The sequence below is a fragment of the Stenella coeruleoalba genome (assembly GCF_951394435.1).
Source record: "Stenella coeruleoalba genome assembly, chromosome: 16".
NCBI lineage: Eukaryota > Metazoa > Chordata > Mammalia > Artiodactyla > Delphinidae > Stenella > Stenella coeruleoalba.
In genome coordinates this window covers 10,414,570-10,436,175 of record NC_137162.1, presented here as the reverse complement: position 1 = coordinate 10,436,175, position 21,606 = coordinate 10,414,570, and positions in this window count along the sequence as shown.

Genomic DNA, 21,606 nt, shown 5'->3' with positions numbered 1-21,606 from the left:
TACATCTGCTTCACATCTCTTGTTCAAAGTGTTCCCTTTTCTCCAGGGTTACTTAATGACCATATTAGAATGGGTAAAAGTCAAGGACTGCATCCATTTTCTGAAATGTAGGCCTTGCTATTGCACACTTACATAAGGAAAAAAAAGAGAAAGAGAGAGAGAGAGAGAAAGAGAGAGAGAGAGAGAGAGAAAAAAAAAAGGAGAGAGAGAGAGAGAGAGAGAGACATCTGAAAGTCTGGAAAACGTGTCAACCAGGCAACGAAACTGTGAGGATTAACAAAGTCAAATTTATAAAGTGCAAGAAGGTTCTCACATGAAAGAGGGAGGCATGGAGGAAGTTTTTCAGCTATATTATTACTCTAACGGGACTGGGCCATCCACTGAACTTTGTGCAATTTTTTCAAGCTGTTCTGAAATGACTAATAATGGCATGTAGTGTATAATACACTGAAATGTGTTGAAACTTTGGGTAATGTTCCCAGTTTGATATTTAAAACACTTGGTCAGCTAGAAAACGTTACAGAGCCATTTCTCTGCTGTGTGCATTGTGCTTTCACAAGCTCCATCTCATTTCACTCCATGAGTTTGGAAATCCAGTCTCCCTCCCTACATTTCAGACAGGCCCACGTCTCGCCAGCATATTTTACAAGCAAGAAAATTAAAGCAAACCATCAATATGAACATAGTTCTGTGGAAACAAAGGGAATGGTGTTGTATTTGACATCCTTATGGTCTCCTAGAATTCGTTCTGTGTTTTGGTTAGCTGAATCTACTCAGCGCCCCAGGAGTCTGGCAACACGATTACTATCATGAAAAAAAAAAAAAAAGATTAAAAAAAAAAATTCAGCTTGTGTTTGTGGCCCTTTCTGAGAAAAAGGAATGGATTAGATAAGCAGATGCTTGAGATAGTTATTGTTTTTTTGCAATTATATAGCACATGTCCCCCCCGCAAGAAACCTAGGCCTTCCTCAGAGCAGCAGAATCAAGGTAATGTCAGCATATCAGAAAAGAAAAAGGCCACCTGGCAAGTAGCCAGCTAATTTGACCAATGTAAATAATGTGCTGGCAGAAGCCTGTGCTCTAAAAATAGCCCAGAATAACGGCAGACTGTGGTCAACCTCCCCAATATTATGGAATGCAAGCAAAATTTCTGGAGCCTAAGTTTTAAATACGGCAGCTTAAGGAAAGATTTGAGACCCTTCAAGCAATAGTTCAATTTTCATTTGAGTGACTGACATGAAACAGTTGCTCTAAACCAATAAGTAACATTGGCTAAGAGGCAAGATATTTTTAATTGAAGAACAGTAAGAGATAGTAGCTAAGGAGAACTTACTTGTCTGGGGAAGAGGTTCAGTAAGCAGTGATTGGAAGAATGAATTAAGTTTTTCAATGTAAGTTCTTCAGAATCAGTTAATGAATCCAGGGCAAAACTGAACTCTGTATATTTTCACTTAAAACTTCATTATGTAGGCTGGTGACCACCTCATCCATCCAATTTGATTCTTCATGCTTTCTGGTGGGTCCCCTAAAATCCAACGTATCATTCAAGAGCTGTGCTGTTCTATCAATAAGGATGACTTTAGTGGCATAGGTGCTGAAGAAATTTTCAAAAAGAAATGCCTGCATCTTTAGAATGAGTGAGTCCTTGCCAAAGGTTACAATTTTGAAGAGGTCAAAACTCTTTGGTATAGATGGTTCTTAGAGTTACATCTTGCTGATTTACCAGTGAATAAAACTGTCAGGTAACGGTCATCTCTTTGTAAGGGGAAACTCTTCCTCTTCTTCTTCTTGAAGCTTGGCATTCCTGTTAGCAAAGTACAGTCTATACACACAGCTCACTTTCCTGCCAATCAAATGACATGTCTGACTTAAGCCATGTTTCCCAAGTCAGGTGAACTGGCTAAGAGGGCTGGGTATTACACAGAGTATAAGATTGGGTTGGAGTGTATTCCATTGTATATATTTTTGGAAATGGGTACATGTGCTTAAGAAGAGAAATCAGGCGATATAAAAAATTTTGGAAGGACCAAAGCAACACTCCATAGAAAATGGTTTTACTAAACATTTTAAGCAACCCCTTTTAAAGTTAAATCTTATGCAGAACCCTAATATTTAATACATATCAAAGTGGAATTTTCCAATTGAATTTGGGCGGGCACAGTGGCAGCATCCACCTTTCAAATCATTGTCCCAAACACTTTACTTTGTCAAAGATTTGTTTCCCTGGTAAATAGGATAGCCTCTGAACTTGCTTTATAATTGACCCAATGATATCTAATTAGCCTTGGTAAAAATCAATGTTCTAAAATGATCTAACTCATAAAGTGCTGTAGCATTTAAATGCTTGCATAGCACTTTTAGCTTCCCCTCAGAGAAACAGTATTAGGAAGACTCACAATGATATTTCCCTTAAATAAAAAAATCTCAGAGTCAATCATCTCTAGGCAGGAAAAAAAAAAAAAGAATCAATTAAAACCTAAGATAGAACGATCTTCCTGGAATTCTAGCTTCTGACTCTGCATATGAATTGGACCATTCACTAAAAATGAAATTTTTATAGCAAAGACAAGCTTTTCATTTGCTCCTAGCTGAAGCTGCAAATCCCCCGTGCCAAATATTTTGCTGGTGTCAATTAAGGCAGGCTTCTCAGATTTCTACAGGGAAATCTCAATAATCTCCAATATCTTCAGAAATAACATTTAGTTTTTTTATTAGGGAAACAATCAAATAAAGCCTGACAAAATTGCTGCTTGGGGGAAACATGCATGTGACAATTAAGAGATGCTCCCCGCTCAAGATCAAGAGATGCAACGGAAATCATGGATCTGAAGACCTCACTAATGACCTGAACTACCCACAATCATTCATGATTAACTAAGGAGTAAGTGCAGACACATCCTCTGGCAGCTAAGAGAATGAGCCAGTGCTTCGTGGGACGTTCTTTGGCTTTTATTTTTGAAAGGCTTTCCTTAGAATGTTAGATGTGATTCCCTCTCCCGATAATGCAATACCACAAATGCCTTCAGTAAGCTGAAGAGAGAAAGTGTTCTGAATCACTCAGGGTCCCATTCAGCACAACTGTGCAAGTGTCAACGAGTGCCCACAGAGAGGTGGCCAGGAATCAGGATGGGCCTGCTTTATGGCCGCACAGTTCCTGGTTTTGTCTAAGATCTATCTCCTAGAGGGGGCTAGGCTTGGCAAATGTCCTTCCCGTTGCAGCCAAGGGTGGAGACGTTGGTTGGTATCTTAGCAGGGTTTCACTTTGGGCTGCTTTCCAAATGGCACGAAGCAAAGAAAAATGAACTGCAGCAAATCTGACCACAAAATTCCATGCAGATCAGTGCAAACAGAGAATTTTTTTTCCCCTTCAGCAGCAAAGTTTCTTCTATAGACTAGAGCAGGGGTCCCCAGCCAGACCACACAGAAGGAGGTGAACGGCAGGCGAGCGAGCAAAGCTTCATCTGTATCTACAGCCACTCCCCATCACTCGCAATACCACCTGATTTCCGCCTGCTGTCAGATCAGCGGCGGCGCTGGATTCTCATAGGAGCGCGAACCCTGCTGTGAACTGCGCATGCGAGGGATCTTGGTTGCGCGCTCCTTATGAGAATCTAACGCCTGATGATCTGAGGTGGAGCTGAGGCAGTGATGCTAGCGCTGGGGAGCGGCTGCAAATACAGATCATCATTAGCTGAGAGGTTTGACTGCACGGAGACCATAACAAATCAATGGCTTGCCGACACGTCAAAACCCTATCAGTGAGTGGCTAGTGAAAACAAGCTCAGGGCTCCCGCTGTTTCTACATTATGGTGAGTCGTATAATTATTTCATTATATATTACAATGTAATAATAATAGAAATAAAGTGCACAATAAACGTAATGTGCTTGAATCATCCTGAGACGATCGCCACCCCCCTCCGCCCCCATCCATGGAAAATGTGTCTTCCACAAAACCGGTCCCTGGTGCCAAAAAGTTTGGGGACCGCTGGACTAGAGGGGCTCAAGCACTTTTTTCAAGGTATTGGGAAAAAAGCTTAAGGTAGCCATTGAGTTAGGAAGAGCAATGTGCCAGGTGGAAGTGGAACACCTTGGGGCTTATTATAAGTGTCACAGATGACCAAGTCAGCTCTGCCTTATCCCCTGCATGAGCTGTGGGCTGGGCGGGTTCAAAAAGCCTGTTCTTATCTTCTCACCTGGTCCAGTGTGACAAGGGAAGCAACAGGAGAGCTGGAAGATATGTTGTCCTGGTGAGGAGCCCAGTTCAACCCACCAGCCCGTCAGCCACAGGCGGAAAGCCTAGGAATGAGCCAAGCAGACGTGAAGCCCTCTGGGCCTGCTGCTGTACTTGGCGAGCATTCCCAGGGAAGAGTGTAGCAATCGCTTTGGCTACGGAGTTTGCAAAATAAAGGAGACAGGTATCTGCTCGGACTGGCCATAGCTCTAGGATAACTTTTTTTTTTTTAACATCTTTATTGGGGTATAATTGCTTTACAATGGTGTGTTAGTTTCTGCTTTATAACAAAGTGAATCAGTTAGACATATACATATGTTCCCATATCTCTTCCCTCTTGCGTCTCCCTCCCTCCCACCCTCCCTATCCCACCCCTCCAGGCGGTCACAAAGCACCAAGCCAATATCCCTGTGCCATGCGGCTGCTTCCCACTAGCTATCTATCTTACGTTTGTTAGTGTGTATATGTCCATGACTCTCTCTCGCCCTGTCACAGCTCACCCTTCCCCCTCCCCATATCCTCAAGTCCGTTCTCCAGTAGGTCTGTGTCTTTATTCCTGTCTTACCCCTAGGTTCTTCATGACATTTTTTTTTCTTAAATTCCATATATATGTGTTAGCATACGGTATTTGTCTTTCTCTTTCTGACTTACTTCACTCTGTATGACAGACTCTAGGTCTATCCACCTCATTACAAATAGCTCAATTTCGTTTCCTTTTATGGAAACGAAATTGAGCTATTTGTAATGAGGTGGAGTAATATTCCATTGTATATATGTGCCACATCTTCTTTATCCATTCATCTGATGATGGGCACTTAGGTTGTTTCCATCTCTGGGCTATTGTAAATAGAGCTGCAATGAACATTTTGGTACATGACTCTTTTTGAATTTTGGTTTTCCCAGGGTATATGCCCAGTAGTGTGATAGGATAACTTTTGTCGCGTGACATCGTCATTGTTTACATATGTGTCTCCTTCAATAGACTATCCAGTCCTTAGAAAAGAGCAGCCATCCCACACCCGGCACAGTTCTCGGCACATGGTAGGGATGCAATAAATGTTTATCCCAAACGTCATGATTTCTGTTTAGACTAAGGAACTATGGACAACATAACCTCTGAAAATTCCTTTCTGGTCACCGAATTCAAGAATGGAAGGTTGGGAAAAAAGGATTGATCTTATTTTTGCAACACGGCTCTGTTAAGATAAGGCTACATCGGTAACAATGGGCCTAACTGAACTCAATCACAGTGTTAGGTCACCTGGGTTTTACGTGGGCTGCGTGGCCAAGTCAAGGTGTGAGTGTAACAGTTTGTACTCCATTGTGTTTGGGTGGCGGCCTTTGAGACTACAACGGGCATTTTTATGGGCAGTTCCTCTCATTTTCCATGGGCATCCATCCTTCATGGTGACAGTGGGTTCTTCACAATAGAGTCCTTCAAACCAGAGCCCGGACGTCAGAAAAACAGACAAAATCCTTGGTTTCCAGGAATCTCTGAAGGACCATGCCTGAAAAGTTCTTCCAGACCCCTGGGGCATCGGGACCTCACTCCTTTGCTAAAGATTACTCCAGAGTGTAGGGCTTGGACAGGCGGGTCTGGGAGATGCTCCTGTTCTGGGCAACTCATCGGCAATGGTTTCCCGCTTGGCTGGCTCCGGGCTGCACAAAGTTTGTCTTTGTCAGTTATTTGCCTCCCTCGTGGCCCTGCTTTTCCTCAGCTTGTTCTTGGCTCGTGATCGCCAGAGCCCTCATATTCATCACATCTCGGTGGCCTGTCCAAAGTGGTTTGGGTTGTTTTGTTTGGGTTTTTGGTTTTTTTGGCTTATTGAGAAAGACAAGGCTTACCCTTGGGCTCTCCACCATCACCAAAGGTTGACACTGTTCCACAGGAAAGAAAAGACTGAGCCATCAAGAGGGGCCCATGGGGCATGTGAGGACAGGACTCAGCTCAGGTACCATCCCTGCCCCAAACTGGTAAACAGGGGGATGAACACGGCTGCCTGGCCTGGGCCCCGGTCGTGGTGTCCTGAAGGAAGCCCACAGGCTCCTTCCTTGGGACGCTGGGAGCAGCCTGGGGCTGAGCCCAAGTAGCACATGAGGCCAGAGGAGTGATGGTGGTCAACAGAATGCAAGGCCAGCTGGGGAGGAAACAAGGGCCCATACAGCCTTCTGTGGGGAAGTAGAAAGGAGGTGACTGTGAGATTTTGCTCAGGGATGTTCATGAAAATGATTACAAGCTTGAGCTATGCCTAGTTTTTTTCTTTCCAATCCAGGGGACTGAAAGGGAAGCGCCAGGGAGTAGCCCGCACCTAAGGAGGGTCTGTGCTCAACCCATTGATGGACGTACCAGAAGGATCCGGGACTCATGGGCCAGGCATCAGTGTGTTCCCACTGCAGCAGGTTGGTCTTAGGGCTTTTAATAAAAGTAGCAATAAAATAAACTTCTATTCAAAATGCATTGGATCGATTTCAAGCCTTGTCCCCAGGGTCCCTTCCACATCCCCAGGGTCAATGCATTGGAGTGATCCAGCTGGATTCATTTAAATATATCAACAGTGGCTTCCTGGAGCCTGTTCCTTGGGTCAAAAGTGATTTTCAAGACATTTGGGGCAGGTTGTCACTGGAATACCATTTTACAGGCCCAAATTACTAGCTACTAGAGTCTATGGAAAAGTGTTCTCCTTTAAATAAACTTTCTTTCTTCCTCTAAGACCTCAGGGAAAAATAACAATTCAGAAGATGTTTTTCTCTAAGTTCTTTCTACGTTGACGGTTTTTATTACCAAAAACCATTTGCTGTGTGCGAAGCGCTGTGAAAGATCCTGGGTGCTTATCTAGATACTATCTGGCAGGCTGGCTGCTGCAGGATAAAAAGACTATTTTCCATTTAACTTCAAGAGTTTGCTGAGCCTATGTTACAGGCGATAAGGGCTGGGTACAATGGAACTCTCCACAGTCCGGGAAGTAAAGATAAAGGCAATGTCTCAGCTGCTTGCCCAGATTCTTCCATGAAACACCAAAAGCCCAGTCATCTGACATAGAAGGTTCAAAGTCCCTTTTACATATTCCACATCTACTGTTTTGTTTGAATTTTTCATCATTTGATGTATGCCAAGCTTATTTCCACCACAGGCCCCTCCCCTAGAATCCCTCCCTTTTCTCTGCTCACCTAAGCTCCCTCCCTCCTCCCAGCCTCCCTCAATGCTCTTAAAATGAAGAGACCTAGTTGGAGTCCCAGCCCCGGCCTTGACCAGCATGTACGTGCCTTTGGGTGAATTGCATTTACCCTCTGAGGCTCATCTGTAAAATGGGCCGTCAGCTTTGACCTTGCAGGAAATTATGAGGCCAGGGTTGACAAGGCAGGGCACAGTGCTCCAAAGACTCTAGCATGACAGGAATCAGGCTACGTAAATCTCCTCCCGAAAGCCCAGAGCACGAACCTCTGGACCACTCAGTTGACAATTAGCCACCACGTCTTGCGTTTCGTTCCTTTTGCGGGGAAGACATTCGGTATTTAGTTTCTCTGTGTTATGAGGTCTCATGAGTAAGGAAAAGTTATCAGAACACAGAAATATTCATGAACAAACTGACAAATGGACTATTTATAAAATTAGAAAAATATATCATTGCATTACCATGTATCGAGAATGCTAAAATTATGATTAAATTAGAACAGCTCAGACTAGAGCCATCATCACTGATAGGTAAGGAAATGGTAGAATAGGACCAGTTAACAAATGATGAAAAAAAATCATCTGCAGTGACGACAAAATGGGAGATATAAATAGCAAAGGATGAAGAAGATTCCTGGAGGAAAGAGAAACGGCCTCTTATATTTTTGCCCAAACGAGCTTCCTTGTGATCTAGTGCTATGAAAGTCACCCATGGAGGGCAAGACAGTTTTGTCAGAAAAAATTATGCCTCAGATGCCCCAAGATTTGATTCATTCTTTATTCATACTAAGAAGTCAGCACAGTGCCGCACAGTAACCTAGATTCTGCTTACTCTAAGTAAACCTACTTTCATGCTTCTTAACTTCTTTATTTCCCATTATGTAATATGACAATTTTGGTCTTGGTTTTAAGTGGTTTTACTTTTTCTAGAACCAACTATCCTCAGATAAGGAGGATCTGTACACACCTGCCTCAACTGTATGGAGTGCCCATCTAGACAGGAGCCCTGATACAGCTGTTACTGAAGTCCACCAAAAAAGAGGGAACAATCCACTGTGATTCGATTACAGAAAACCCCATGGTTGTACCAGGTCAGCTAATAATCATTTCTGATAATCTTTAGAAAATACAATATTACCATTGGAAAGTAAAATTAAAAAAATTTTTTTCAAATCGTTCCCTCATCGCAAAGAGAAAATAAATTATTGCAATCAGAAAGGAATCATGGTCAGAAACAGCATCATGGGCTGGGGCTTTCTATGGAAGGAGCACCTCATGAACTTGGGGGCTTCCCTGGAAAGTCTCCCTTTGAGACTTAGAGTGTCCCACAGTGTGACTTAGCATCCCTGCTTCTGGAACCCAGCCCTCGGGACACACGGGGTAATGAGAAGCTAACGTCAGCAGCTCCAAAGATGTACAGAACATGTCAGACAGGAGAAGACAAATCCCATGTGTAAGGTGCAACACACTGCGAGGCTAGACCTGGACCGAGAGCACGAAAAGTGTCGGGAAGAGAACGAAGCTGATTTTCGGCCTTGGAGCTTTTCAGGATGGTGTCAAACTTCTCCTCGAGCTCATCATTTTGAGGTGCTATGAGTCCACTGTACATAACGAATAACGCCTCCTATCAGGCCTGTCACCGGGCCTCCCCACTCCCTCCATCACAGCCAGGAGCGAGCGCCCATTTACTCATCCTTCTTCCGCCACTTGCGACATAGGAACCGAGATGCTGCCAAGGGAGGGTGAGGGGCAGAGTTGCGGGGCCCACGCGGCTGTGGGTTGGAGCAGGAATTAATCTCAACGTTGTTAACCTTCCACGGGGCAGCGCCAATCTGCCACCGGGGGGGTGTGTCCCAACACTCCACACCCCTGCCCCCCTCTTTGCTGACTGACGGCCACGGGTGGGGAGGGTGGGCAGCAATCAGAGGGGGGCCTTTGGAAACAGTCAAGCCTGGCTGCCGGCTTTGGAACCGCCATCCTTTTCCACTTGCTCATCGCCCCTGCCCCTACCATTGTCTTTCCAGTGAAATCCATATCCATTTTCAAGATCCCTTCACAAATGATGATTTAAGAGTAAAGGACTCAGAAGAATAGCGTGAAGGGATAATATATGCTTTAATTAAAAAACGAGTCACTGTCTCTTGAAGGTTTTGTCTTTTTCTACCAGCTGCCGTGGTGTTCACTTTAAATTCATATAAATTTAAGCTCCAACTTAAGATTGTAAACCTTGGGCTTCCCTGGTGGCGCAGTGGTTGAGAGTCCGCCTGCCGATGCAGGGGACACGGGTTCGTGCCCCGGTCTGGGAGGATCCCACATGCCGCGGAGCGGCTGGGCCCCGTGAGCCATGGCCGCTGAGCCTGCGCGTCCGGAGCCAGTGCTCCGCAGCGGGAGAGGCCGCAGCAGCGAGAGGCCCGCGTACCGAAAAAAAAAAAAGATTGTAAACCTCTAAAAGAAAAAAAAATGGGAAGCCAAATATTCCTTTTTCTTGGATACAGAATCCTTTGGAATCCATTCTTATATAGTCAGTGCTAGAAGGGAGGCGACAGATGATTGAATTCAATCCATTTCCATAAGGAGTCTGATGTCTAGAGACAGGCATCACCTGCCCAAATTTATCTACAAAGCTGGCTTCCAGACAAGGAAATACACATTTGTTCATTCAATTTTTATGGAATGGACTCTGCCAAAAATATGTCCTGTGAAGGTGAAGAGGGCAATATCTGTGCCCTTGAGGTGTCGGCAACCTGCCTGTGAGGGTGACACCTGTAGTCAGGCCAGATGGGGGGATGTGATCATGTTCTCGGGATACTTAAGGATGATGCCTCGTGGAGGGGAAGCAGGGATACTCGGGAGGAGTGATGTAGAAAACACACTGCAGGTTGGGAGAGAGGCTGTTCAAAGCCCAAGCAGTAAGCCGAGCGTGTGGTGCAACTTCGAGGAGCTGAGGGTGAGGATGGAAGGGTGTGAACACAGAGGGGCAGACGGAGCGGCCAGCCACGAGGCTGGAAGGGGCAGCAGGGGCCGTGGAGGGGCCGCAGGGCTGGCCAGCAAAGGCGGCTGAGCCCAGGAAGCAGTTGAAGCAGAGAGGGGCCAGATGGATGACTGCTGTAGAAGGCAACTCTGGAAGCTCATGGAGGAAGGATCAGATGGGGACCAGGAAACCCCTGTGGAGGCCATCCCAGCAATCCAGGCCAGGAGTGAGGACCCGAAACAAGGTGGCTTCAGGAGGAGGCCGTGAGAGAAGAGAGAGCAGATAGACAGAGGATTAGCACAGCTACTGATAACCAGGTTACGATGTGACGTCCAGAGAAGGGAGGCGTCGAGGAACTGGCCCAGGTTTCCAGCTTGGGCTGCTGGGGACTGGCAGGCAGTTCACTGGGAAAGGAATTGATGAGAAGGTTAAGGTTCAAAAGGAGAAATGAGCTCTGCTTGGGCCAGAGGCTGGTAACCTATGAGATTTGAAGTGGCAGCGGGACATCCAGATGGAGATATCAAGAAGCAATTGATTAAAGGGACCTGAAACTCAGGAGACGGAGAGAGAGAGAGAGAGAGAGAGAGAGAGATGCCCTGGATATTGGGAGTCACTCAAATATGGACAACATATGGGACGGGAGGAAAGAAGGCAGGAAACGATGATGAAATGGAAGAGAATATCAAGGATGGAAGACCAATATTTAAGGAAAGAAGACACACAAAAGGGACGTGAGAGAATGGTGGAGATGGAGGGTGAAGGGGCCAAAGACTTTTGTAAGATAAAAGAACAGGAACTGTGAGAACAGGAGTGTGAAATCTAGATGGTCAATGGTGTGGTCAGAAGATAGGATAAATGATTTAAGACAGCAAGGTACCGAGGGATGGTGAGAGGAACTTTAGCCCTATACTCTCCATCTCCATGCCCCCCGCCCCCCGCAATCAACAATCAATAGAGATGAAAATTAGTACTTTTTTAAAGTATACAAACTATACTTCCGGTGAAACAAAATTTATATGTGCATTTGCTACATGAATGTTGTCTTAAAATAAATCCCTCAGTTACACCTTCCAACGAGACAGCTGCCCCTAAGGCTCCGCCACATGTAGAGTGTGGGGCTTCTCCCGAGCTGAGAGCTTCCATGGGAGCTGAGGACGAGGTCGTGCTGCAACGTCAGAAGGGGTCTTGATGGTCCAGCCTCTCCCTCGGGAAGGTAAAAATCACAATGTCTGTCCCATTTTGCCATGTCCTTCAAGAGCCTGGCATAGAGGACACGACAGTATGTTTTGTGAATGAATAAATGTATGCGTGAATGAATTATGGCCAATATATTCACACACATAATAATCCCTAAGCTCAAGGAGAGATGACAAGTAAAGCTTGTAAGCCTCCGACTCCAGCTGGTGAGATGTCCTTCCCAGGTGGGCCAGGAACACCCTGAGTTCTGAGGTGTCTCTTTGCCTCCATCTCCTCTGCCTCAGCTCTCCTCCAAAGCTCAGTTCCTCCCGGTCTGATTTTCCCACTGGGCCCCAATGAGTGAAATCCCAAGTGAGCAGTCCCAACCTCCATCCTCCGACTCATTCGAGTTCAGCTTTCTGCATTTGACACTGCTGACCACAAGTGACTTTCAAAACTCTCTTCACTCTGTTTCAAGGACATGTCGTTCCCCTAACCCTTACGTTGCCTCCACCTATCCTGAGCCCCAGCCTGGAAGTCCACGGGCCCCGCCCTTGGTCTTCTCATATAGAGCTCTCATCTGCCCGACAGGTGCCCCTCACCTGTGTTTGAAGCTGCCAGCCCTCTCCAGAAGCTCCTGCAGCTTAAGAATATTCCCCAGGCTCTAGTTCCACCCTTTTCCTTTTGAGCCTTCTTGTCTCTGGTTTTTGTCCCATTAGGCTTGGGTGGCTTAGACAGGAAACTTCAAACTCCTTACCTTGTTTACAAGGCCCTTCACATTCTGATATCATCACCTCCCATCATAACCCCTGGCCATTTTCCTTATTTCCCTTAAATCTGCTCTACCTTCCGGCTCCTCCGCATTTCTCTATTCTCTGAATTTGCCTTGTCTTCTCACAGGGTCACCATATTGCACATAGACTACAATATGAATGTCCCCCTCACCAGCAAACACAGACCCGGAGCTGTGCAGTGCACAACCTGTACAACCATGCATAGCAGTCCTGCCCTTTATCAGTGTCTTGCCCTTGTACATTCTTTCCTTTGCCTGGAATGTCTTCAGTTCTCCTCTTTGTCTCCTCTCTAAAACCATTTTCTCAACCCCCCTAAGTAAAGTTACTCGCTTCTCTTCCCAGATTCCCTCAGCAGCCTGAACGACCCCAATCACTGCACATTCTACTCTGATGACCTGCTTACTTGTCTTTCCTACCCATTAGTCTGGAAGCAGAGACATGTCCCATTCACTTCTTAAAATCCCAAGTGCCTAGCACAATACCTGGCACATAAACAGTGCTCATGAAATGTCTGAAGAATGAAGGAACCATTTCTCTGAGTATGATTTATAACAAGCCTGGGCAAATGCTCCCACATCATCTTATCCAGAGAACCATCATTCCTAATGAAGTATTTTTGTATAAATAAAAGGTCCTTAAGGCAAACTCCATTACCTGCAAATTTCAGAAGATTCTAGGACTTGCTCACACACTCATTTATTTATTCAACAAATATTTAGTGAACATCTACCATGTCCTGGAGCTATGCTAGAGCTGGGCATACAGCAGAGAACACAGCAAAGCCCGGCCCTGTTGAGCTTGCCTTCGGGCAAAGGAGAATGGGGAAGGGTCAGACAATAAGCCAATAAACCCAAAGTCTTCTTGTATGTAATACGGTAACGGGTACTAAGGAGAAAAATTAGGCCATGCAGGCCTATGGGAGAGTGCTCAGGTGGGAGGGAGGGAGTTTGCTATTTTATTTTATCTTTTTATTTTTTTGTTTTTTTGGCCGCCCTGCACTGCATGCGGGATCCTAATTCCCCAACTGGGGACCGAACCCACACCCCCTGCAGCGGAAGCGCACAGTCTTAACCACTGGACCGCCAGGGAAGTCCCAGGGAATTTGCTATTTTAGATACCATGGTCAGGGAAGGCCTCAGAGATAGGATCAGGCATATGTGGAATGAAATTCATTATTTCAAAAATATTTTGGAGCACAGTATCTGTGCTTAGCATTGCAAGTACTTTCTCTGCTCCCATGCAGGAGCTTTTATTTCAGCGGTTCTGCCACATCCTCGGGTGCCTACAGGCGGCCGCTGGTGCTGTGTCTGGGTGTCTGGCTGCACCTGGGGACTCCGAGGACGGAGGATGGAGGGCACTCTGGGAAGGGCCCACCTATGGCAGCCCCAGCTCCAGGTCTCCTGCTTTCTCACTTGGAGGAGGACGGGGCACTCAGGCCCTATTCTGTGCCATGCTTTGAAACATTTTACTGGGGGCGTGGACACTGGGGAAGAGTCAGCTGTCCTCTTAGGTGCTCTAACGATGTTTCCTCATTTGTAACATGGAGATGTTAACACCAGTCCTGCCTTCCAACCCTGTAGCTGCCCGGTGAGCCGCTCAATGGTTTGAGCAAGCTAATGCTATATTTGGATTCAACCTGAAGTCTAGGCTTAACTTATCGATTTGGATAAAGGGCATTTTCAAGGTGTAAAGACTTGCTTAATATCAAGCTAAATACTGGTGAGTTCTAAAAAAATATTTTCAGAATTCCAACTTTCCTGAATCCGATAAAACTCTAATAGAGGCAGTAATTCGGGCAAATAGGAGGCTGGCTTCCTCCCCTAAATGAGTCTGGTGCTAAGCACTAGGGAATGATGCAAATGTGGTGAGTGGCTAATAATTAAAGGATTTAATTAAGCATCATCTGGGAACATGTCTAGTTAGCTCTGTGTGTGCACTGGCAGCTCCCAGCAACCCAGGTGGTTACAGGGGGGAGGTAGCATTGTTGAAAGCAAAGGAACTAGTTATCTGGGGAAGATTTTCTAGTCCAAGGGCAAAAAGAAATACATGTTAACTTTTGATAATACACGTTCGGGGCAAGAGTTTCAATGAAGATGGTGAAGGCAGAGATTTTTTTTTTTTTTTTTGCAGTACACGGGCCTCTCACCGCTGTGGCCTCTCCCATTGCGGAGCACAGGCTCCGGACGCGCAGGCTCAGCGGCCATGGCTCACGGGCCCAGCCGCTCCGCGGCATGTGGGATCTTCCCGGACCGGGGCACGAACCCGTGTCCCCTGCATCGGCAGGTGGACTCTCAACCACTGCGCCACCAGGGAAGCCCTAGGCAGAGATTTTAATTGCTTAACATTCAGTTATTTGTTGTTATGAACCCATCTAGCATCTCTTTTGGCAAATGGACAAGAATAGCCAGCCCCCTGTTCATCTCTATTTCTGGACCTGACCACATTGTAGGTGCTCAGCAAATGCTCAGGACCGAAGTAGGAAAGGAGTAAATAAACACTAAAAAGCATCTCCAAAAGCAATCAAATTATCACCCAATGTTAAGCCAAAACAAAAACCCACAAAAAAAACCCCACATAGGATACAAATCTATACATAAGTCTGATCCAACTACGTAAACAAATACATTGAAAAAGAGTCAAAGGAAACGTTAGTCATTATTTCTGGTGGATGAGATCATGGGTGTTTTCTTTCCTGTTTCTTGATTTTCTATACTTTTAAACTGTTTATATATGTACATGTATATCGATACATGCACATATATGAATTATATATAATATTTTATATATATTATATGATTACAAATAATATTTTATATACACACTTCTCTTAAAACACATAAAAATAGAGTTGATGATCATCAAAGAAAAAGAAAAAGCTGCTATTTTTGATGAGGCACCAGACTCACAGATGGACGAAAACTTAGGAATTATCCATTAATTTCATTCATTCATTCAGTCAGTCAGTCAATAACAAGTAATTGCACACCTGCACCTACTATGCCTGGCACTGTGCTAAGTGTGATCCCCGAACTTACTCTCTGCATACTCTTGAAGACTTCCGCATTCATCTGTTAACTCACGCAACCATCCCTGTGTGGTAGGTACTATCACTGTTCTAATTTGCAAATGAAGAATCAGCTCCAAGTCACAAGGGATTAAGCAGAATCCCAACCCAGGCATCTAACCTCACAGCTGGAGCTCTTAACTGCTTGGCCGAGTCTCCTGGTGGCCGGTCAGGCTGAGCCCTCCAGTTGTGACCATCCCCAGGCTTCTATACTTTCTTCCTCCACCTTCCACTCACTGGCTTTGTTCTGCCCTTGAAACTACACAGAATAAGGGAATCCATCACCCACTGAATGACCACATGGCCTCTGCAAGTCCTCTGTGCTCCAAACTAAAACCTCCTGGGTCTTTTGACTGTCAGAGTTTCCTATGACCCAGTGTACCACTATTCTTCTCCAGGTTGCCCCAATTTATCATTGCCCTTAGCATCCGGCTCTGTAGCTGAGCCCCTCATTGTGGTTTGACCGTGCAGTTGACCGTTCCCTGTGATGCTCTGTGTGGTGTGACCAGCACAGAGTGTCACCTCTCTTGAGCCAGACATTGGACCTTTATGACCGCAGCTCAAAAGCACGCTCATTTTGGCTTTTCTACATAGATGTTTTTCTCCCTTTAACATTGAACTTGCATTCCTTAGTACCTAGCATACATGAAGTCCTGTATGATAACAAATGCTAAACTAGAGAAACAAGTAATTCTCAAAGCCTGTATTCTAAAAATTCATTAGTAGGCTAATTATTTGAAATCAAAACTTTAATAAAAACATTATAGTACATAAAGATTATATTCATAGATCAAATCACCAAACCTACTGTAGCCATCCCATAATTGAAATATGTTTTGTTTGAAATAATGTATAAAACATTAGGAAGGACCCATATTTTGAGCATAGTTTTTAAAAAGCCCAGAGGTTGGGGGTGAGGAAGTGGGCAAAATGGGTGAAGGGTATTAAAAGGTACAAACTTCCAGTTATAAACTATATGTCACGGGGGTATAATATATGGCATGGTAACTATCGTTAATAATACTTTATCGCGTATTTGAAATTTCCTAACAGAGTAGATCTTAAAAGTTCTTGTCACAAGAAAAAAGTTTTGTAATGCTGTATGGTGACAGATGTTAACTAGACTTATTTTGGTGATTGTTTTCCAATAACTACAAATATTGAATCATTACGTTGTATACCCGAAACTAACTTAATGTTAGATGTCAATGATAACTCAATTTAAAAAAAAAAAAAAGCCATTTGAGCTGCTGTTACCTGTAGAAGGATGCGTGGATAATGGAAGGACAAAAACACCAAATATCTACTACTGGGAAGAAAGGAACTTACCTTTACTGAGGGCCTAATTATGTGACCAACACTAGGTGCTCTACAAGGCATCTGTCATCCTCCCAGAAGAAAAGATGGGTAACCACTTAGTGAATCAGCCCACAGCTAAGAGATAAGCAAAACCTAAGGCAAGTAGATGAGGACCTCCTGATGATAGGATTAAGAAGGAAGAGCAGCAAGGAGAATTCTCGGGGATGATCGTGGCACTGGAGGCAGAAAAGTAACATTGAAAGGAACGTTCCTAGATGTGCTGTCTATAAGTCAGGTTTACCTGAAATAATAACACTAAGAAGAATAATGGTACAAAAACCCAACTGAGAACCACCTGGAATGAATGGTCTTTTGTCGGCATATCACCCTCCACACCCTGCAAGGATCAGGCAACTACAGCTCCCAGAATCTCTCCCCTGTACAGTTCCATGTCAAGTTTGCCAATGGGCCCTGCATGGTGGGCCAGGAGCAGAGGTCGTTCTTCTCTAGAGATCAGCTCAGCAGACACATGAGCAGATGCGAGGTCCATGGCTGCTTCTCAGCCAGTATTGTAAATCACCCATTTTGCTACTGCAGACTAAGCCAGGTGGTAAGAGTTTCTTCAGGAATTTCTAAGAACTCCAGTAGTTTCCTTAGAAGCTTTTGAGAAGCCTGAGGTCTCAGTGTCTACTTCCCCAACCATCTGGCTGCAACTTCCCTGATTTTCTGCAGTAACTTTTCAGACCTTGGCAGTAGTAGCTCTTCCAATACTCAAATAAGCCCTCATTCTTAGATTTAAGCCCTTCATTCCTGGAATACTTGATTGGCTCCATTTTCCTGAAAAAACCCATACTGGGAGAGAACCCTACCATAAAAAGGATTCTGCCCTGAGGTCAGGATCTGAAGTCTGGGAATGTCCAGCAACTGTGCTTGGTAGCCTTGGCTAAGTTTTAAGCTCTACAAATATACTTTTTTCCCACCTCTTCCATAACCATCCCATTGAACACGGAGCGATCAATAAATGACTTAATTTGACAGTTATGTCAAGCGCAACGTCTGCCCAGCTTTGTCAATGTTAAGTTGTTATTATGATGATGATGAACAAAGTCCCCAAAGAATATCAATCATGGCGTGTGCTCATTAATTTTTCCTGGAGGCTTTTGGAGGGATTCACAGAGGGTGCCTGGGGTGAGCAGAACCTTACGGAATAGCTGAAGTTTCTTCAAGGGAGGGGAGGCTTCTGGCCAGATGGGATGAACTGCCTGGGAGATGGGGTCAAGGACAGGCTTGACCCGCACAGGCTGGCTGAGCAGACAAAGGCCTTGAGCAGAGTTTTCATTGGTGGAGGATTTTAAGGTTTCTGCAGCTCCCACCCCAGGCTGCCCCTATTTCGAGTCAGTGCACCTCCAGGGAGCATCGGTAGGTCCGGCCTGCCCACCAACCTCTGCCACGATCACTACGTTCAGAAGCAAACCTCCATTATTCATTCAGTGTCTTCGGAACAAGCAAGGTGAATCACCCTTTCACGTTATACACACATTTCGGAGGGTCACGTGTAAATCACACCAGGATTGGGAGCTGGCCTAGCCTCCCCTTTACAATCAGCTCTAAGACAAAACTTAATCTGACAGAAGTGCTGTGGGAAGGAGACAAACTTCACTGTTTTCCCTGAGGTTCATTAACCATGAATTCGGAGCAGAAGAGGGGCAGTCCGAGAAGCCACACGCAACACTTAGCTTGCTGTTCCCGCCTCTCGTCTGCTCCTTTCGCCTCTGGCTGGAATACGTCACCATCCAAACAAACCCGTTGATGGTTCCCCCTTTCCCCTCCAATCATCTGTCTCCTCCGGGAAGTCTCCCTGGGCCCCCGGCTTCTGTGCTCGCATAACTGCCTGGGCCTGTGTCCATCCTTGCACTTAGATATTGTGCTCTGACTTCCTGCCTTTAGACTGTGAGCTCCTGGAAGAAAGTGTCTGTGTCGTGGTCACTTTTGAGCCGCTAGCACCTCACACAAGTGGGCCTGGCTCATATGCACCCTGCATAGTAGCTCCTAGAATAAATGAAGTGCCATGTTCAGTAATGCACTGGGGAGGGAGTAGGGGAGGGAAGTGACTGCAGGTGAGGAAGTCATTTTCAGAGATTTTTAGATGGGGCTTCCCAATCCTGGGCTATGAAAGGGAATAACATACAAGCTAAAGTGATGAAATGAGCATCACCATACAGAGTGAAAAAGCAAAGACGTGCTTCGCAAAAGCTGGAGTGACAGCAACCGCTGCGCTTTGAACAGTCTTTGTTATGAACTTTCAGTTCTGACTTCCTTGCCGGGCACAGCGATAAGGCCGAGTCCTGTGCCCAGAACACCTGTGAGTGTTGCATCCCCCTAGCATGTCTCTCTAAAATCATGCAGTTTTCTGCAAGCCTTCCACTCCAAGAGGGGAGATGAAAATGTTTGTGTGCTCGCCCATAAAATGTTGTGTGGTGTAATGCCTCTTACGAAATTCCACACGTGGGTCTGAAGACTTGCACTTGAACGATTTTCATTTTAAGACTTGCTTCACCAATATTGCCTAGCTTGGAAGTAAACTATTGAGAAAACTTGAAATTCACGTTTACAATTCAAGTCCCTCCTGGGTTGATATTTCTCCCTACCCAGATAAAGGTGCCCTAGAACATACTCCCACAAACAGGAGCGTACAAGCAGAGGGCGTGACATTGGAGATTTTCTAGTTTAGGGTTCTCGTTCCACGGATGAAGAAACTCAGGTCTAGAAATTCCTTGATCTGCCAAAGGCCCACAGATGGCAAGAGGTGGCTGGCACTGGGGATGGTCTTGAGAGTCAAACCCTGCCGTAGATTGAATTGTCTCCTCCAAGAAGACATCATCAAGTTCTAACCCCAGTAGTACCTGGGAATGTGACCTTATCTGGAAATAGGGTCTTTGCAGAGGGTCATACTGCAGCAGGATGGGATTTGATCCAGTGACTGGTGTCCTTATAAGGAGTTGGACACAGAGGCACACAAAGAAATCACCATGTGAAGAGGGAGTCAGAGATTGGAGGTTTGCCCCCCACAAGCCACGGACCACCAAGGATTTCTGGCAGCCACTGGAAGGGAGGCATGGAACAGATCCTCCCTCTGTTCAGAGCCCCCCAAAAGGAATCATCTCTGCCAACACCTTGATTGTGGACTTCTAGTCTCCTGAACTGTGGGTGAGTAAATTTCTGTTGTGTTAGCCATCCGACTAGCGATGCTTTGCTCTGGGAGCTGTAGGAAACCAGTGCAAACACAGAAGACATTTTTTGCCTTCATGAGTTTCCAGAACTAGAACCTAAGGGTAGAAAACCTTCTTCGAACCCAGGGGTCTTTCTACCACATCAAGAAGAAGGAGAAAAATGTGATCACTTTGAACTCCGCTCTGATGAACACACAGATCTAAAACAAGGAAACGTCCCTCCTTCAGGTGCAAGCTTGAGGGGCTAAGTGAAGCCGGGTCAGTGCTAAGGATTCGAGTGTTGCCGTCAAGGGCTGCAGACTCTAGAAGCCAAGACACCGTGGTCGTCCCTGCAAAGAGCTCAGAAAGATATATGCCTGCCCAATTTCCCAACCCAGATGATAAGTAGTCCCAGCGGATGCCCTAATTCTATGAATTTCCAGTGTTACTTTGGGGGCCACGTGACTTGCTACACACTCTTGGAATTGGTGAGAAATACAGAGTGTTCCAAGAATATCAGCGTCCAGGCTGCCAAGATGCTTCTCAATGGAGCTTGAGATCACTGAGGTTTGAGACAATGGTCCTCCCCTAATCAGACCATCACTGCCACCCAAGCAGTTCCAACACCCAGGACTAGAGGAGGCTGGGAGGGGCATCAGACCAATCTTCTCCAGCCTCGCTCGGGGTTTCCCTGGATGTGAGGAGTCAGAGAGAAACCCTCGGTGGTGTTTCACGCTTCCCAACGTTTTGGTCCAAGTTCATCTTTTATCTCACAACTGTTCCGGATGATCCAACATGTGTAAGGGTTTGTTCAGGCTGTTCGGGGTTCTTCTGTGAAACTGTCAAAACAATGACCTCATTTGGAGCCCTCTGCTAGCAGGCAGGATTGGCACGGACTTGTGTCGCTGGAGCAATCAATTCAAGATGGCCACTCCGCACACGAGGCTTGCTAAGCGATATGGAAGCAGATAACGGATTACTCCATCCCTTCCTCAAGTTACCAAACATGTGAGCGTTAAGGCAGCCTCCACCAAAGGCTGCCTGCCAGGCATGGCAAAGGGAAGTCATCACCCGATGACCCAGAAACTCAAACCCTTACACTGCCTGGAGTGGGGACGCTTCCCCCACCGGGCCCCCAACTTGTGAAGCAAAAGGAACACGACTGAATCGGAGGAAACTGTTGTCTTTGGAGCAGTAAGCATGCGGGTACCATGGACGTGTGCACGTCAACACCACGGATGACCTAGATCTGATGCCCGGGTGGCTGAACCAGGGCTCCCCCCATAACGGCAGAGTCCGTGGGAAAGAATCACTCTGGGCATAATTCAGATTCAGTCTGGGATTATCTGAAGAGAATGAACTGGGACATTCTACAAAGGCACGGAGCCCGTAGGTATTCTGGAACTGTGACCGGGGTGCTGAGCCTAGCGTTTTTCACGGCCCCTGCAGTCAGAGAGCAGGTGTGTTTTTACGTGCTCACGGAAAGAAGATGCCTCAGTTTTTATTGCACATCCCCCCTCCATTTCTCTGGCAAAGAAAAGAAAGAAACTTAAGAAATATGCAGGAAATTATTTTTGACCCAATTTGTTGTTATTGCCAATGGACTTCCTGAAGTGGCTCATTGGGCAAATTCAGCAGAATGTTCCAGCCTCAGAGCACTGCTGCACACTCCAGCTCTGCTGAGAGGTG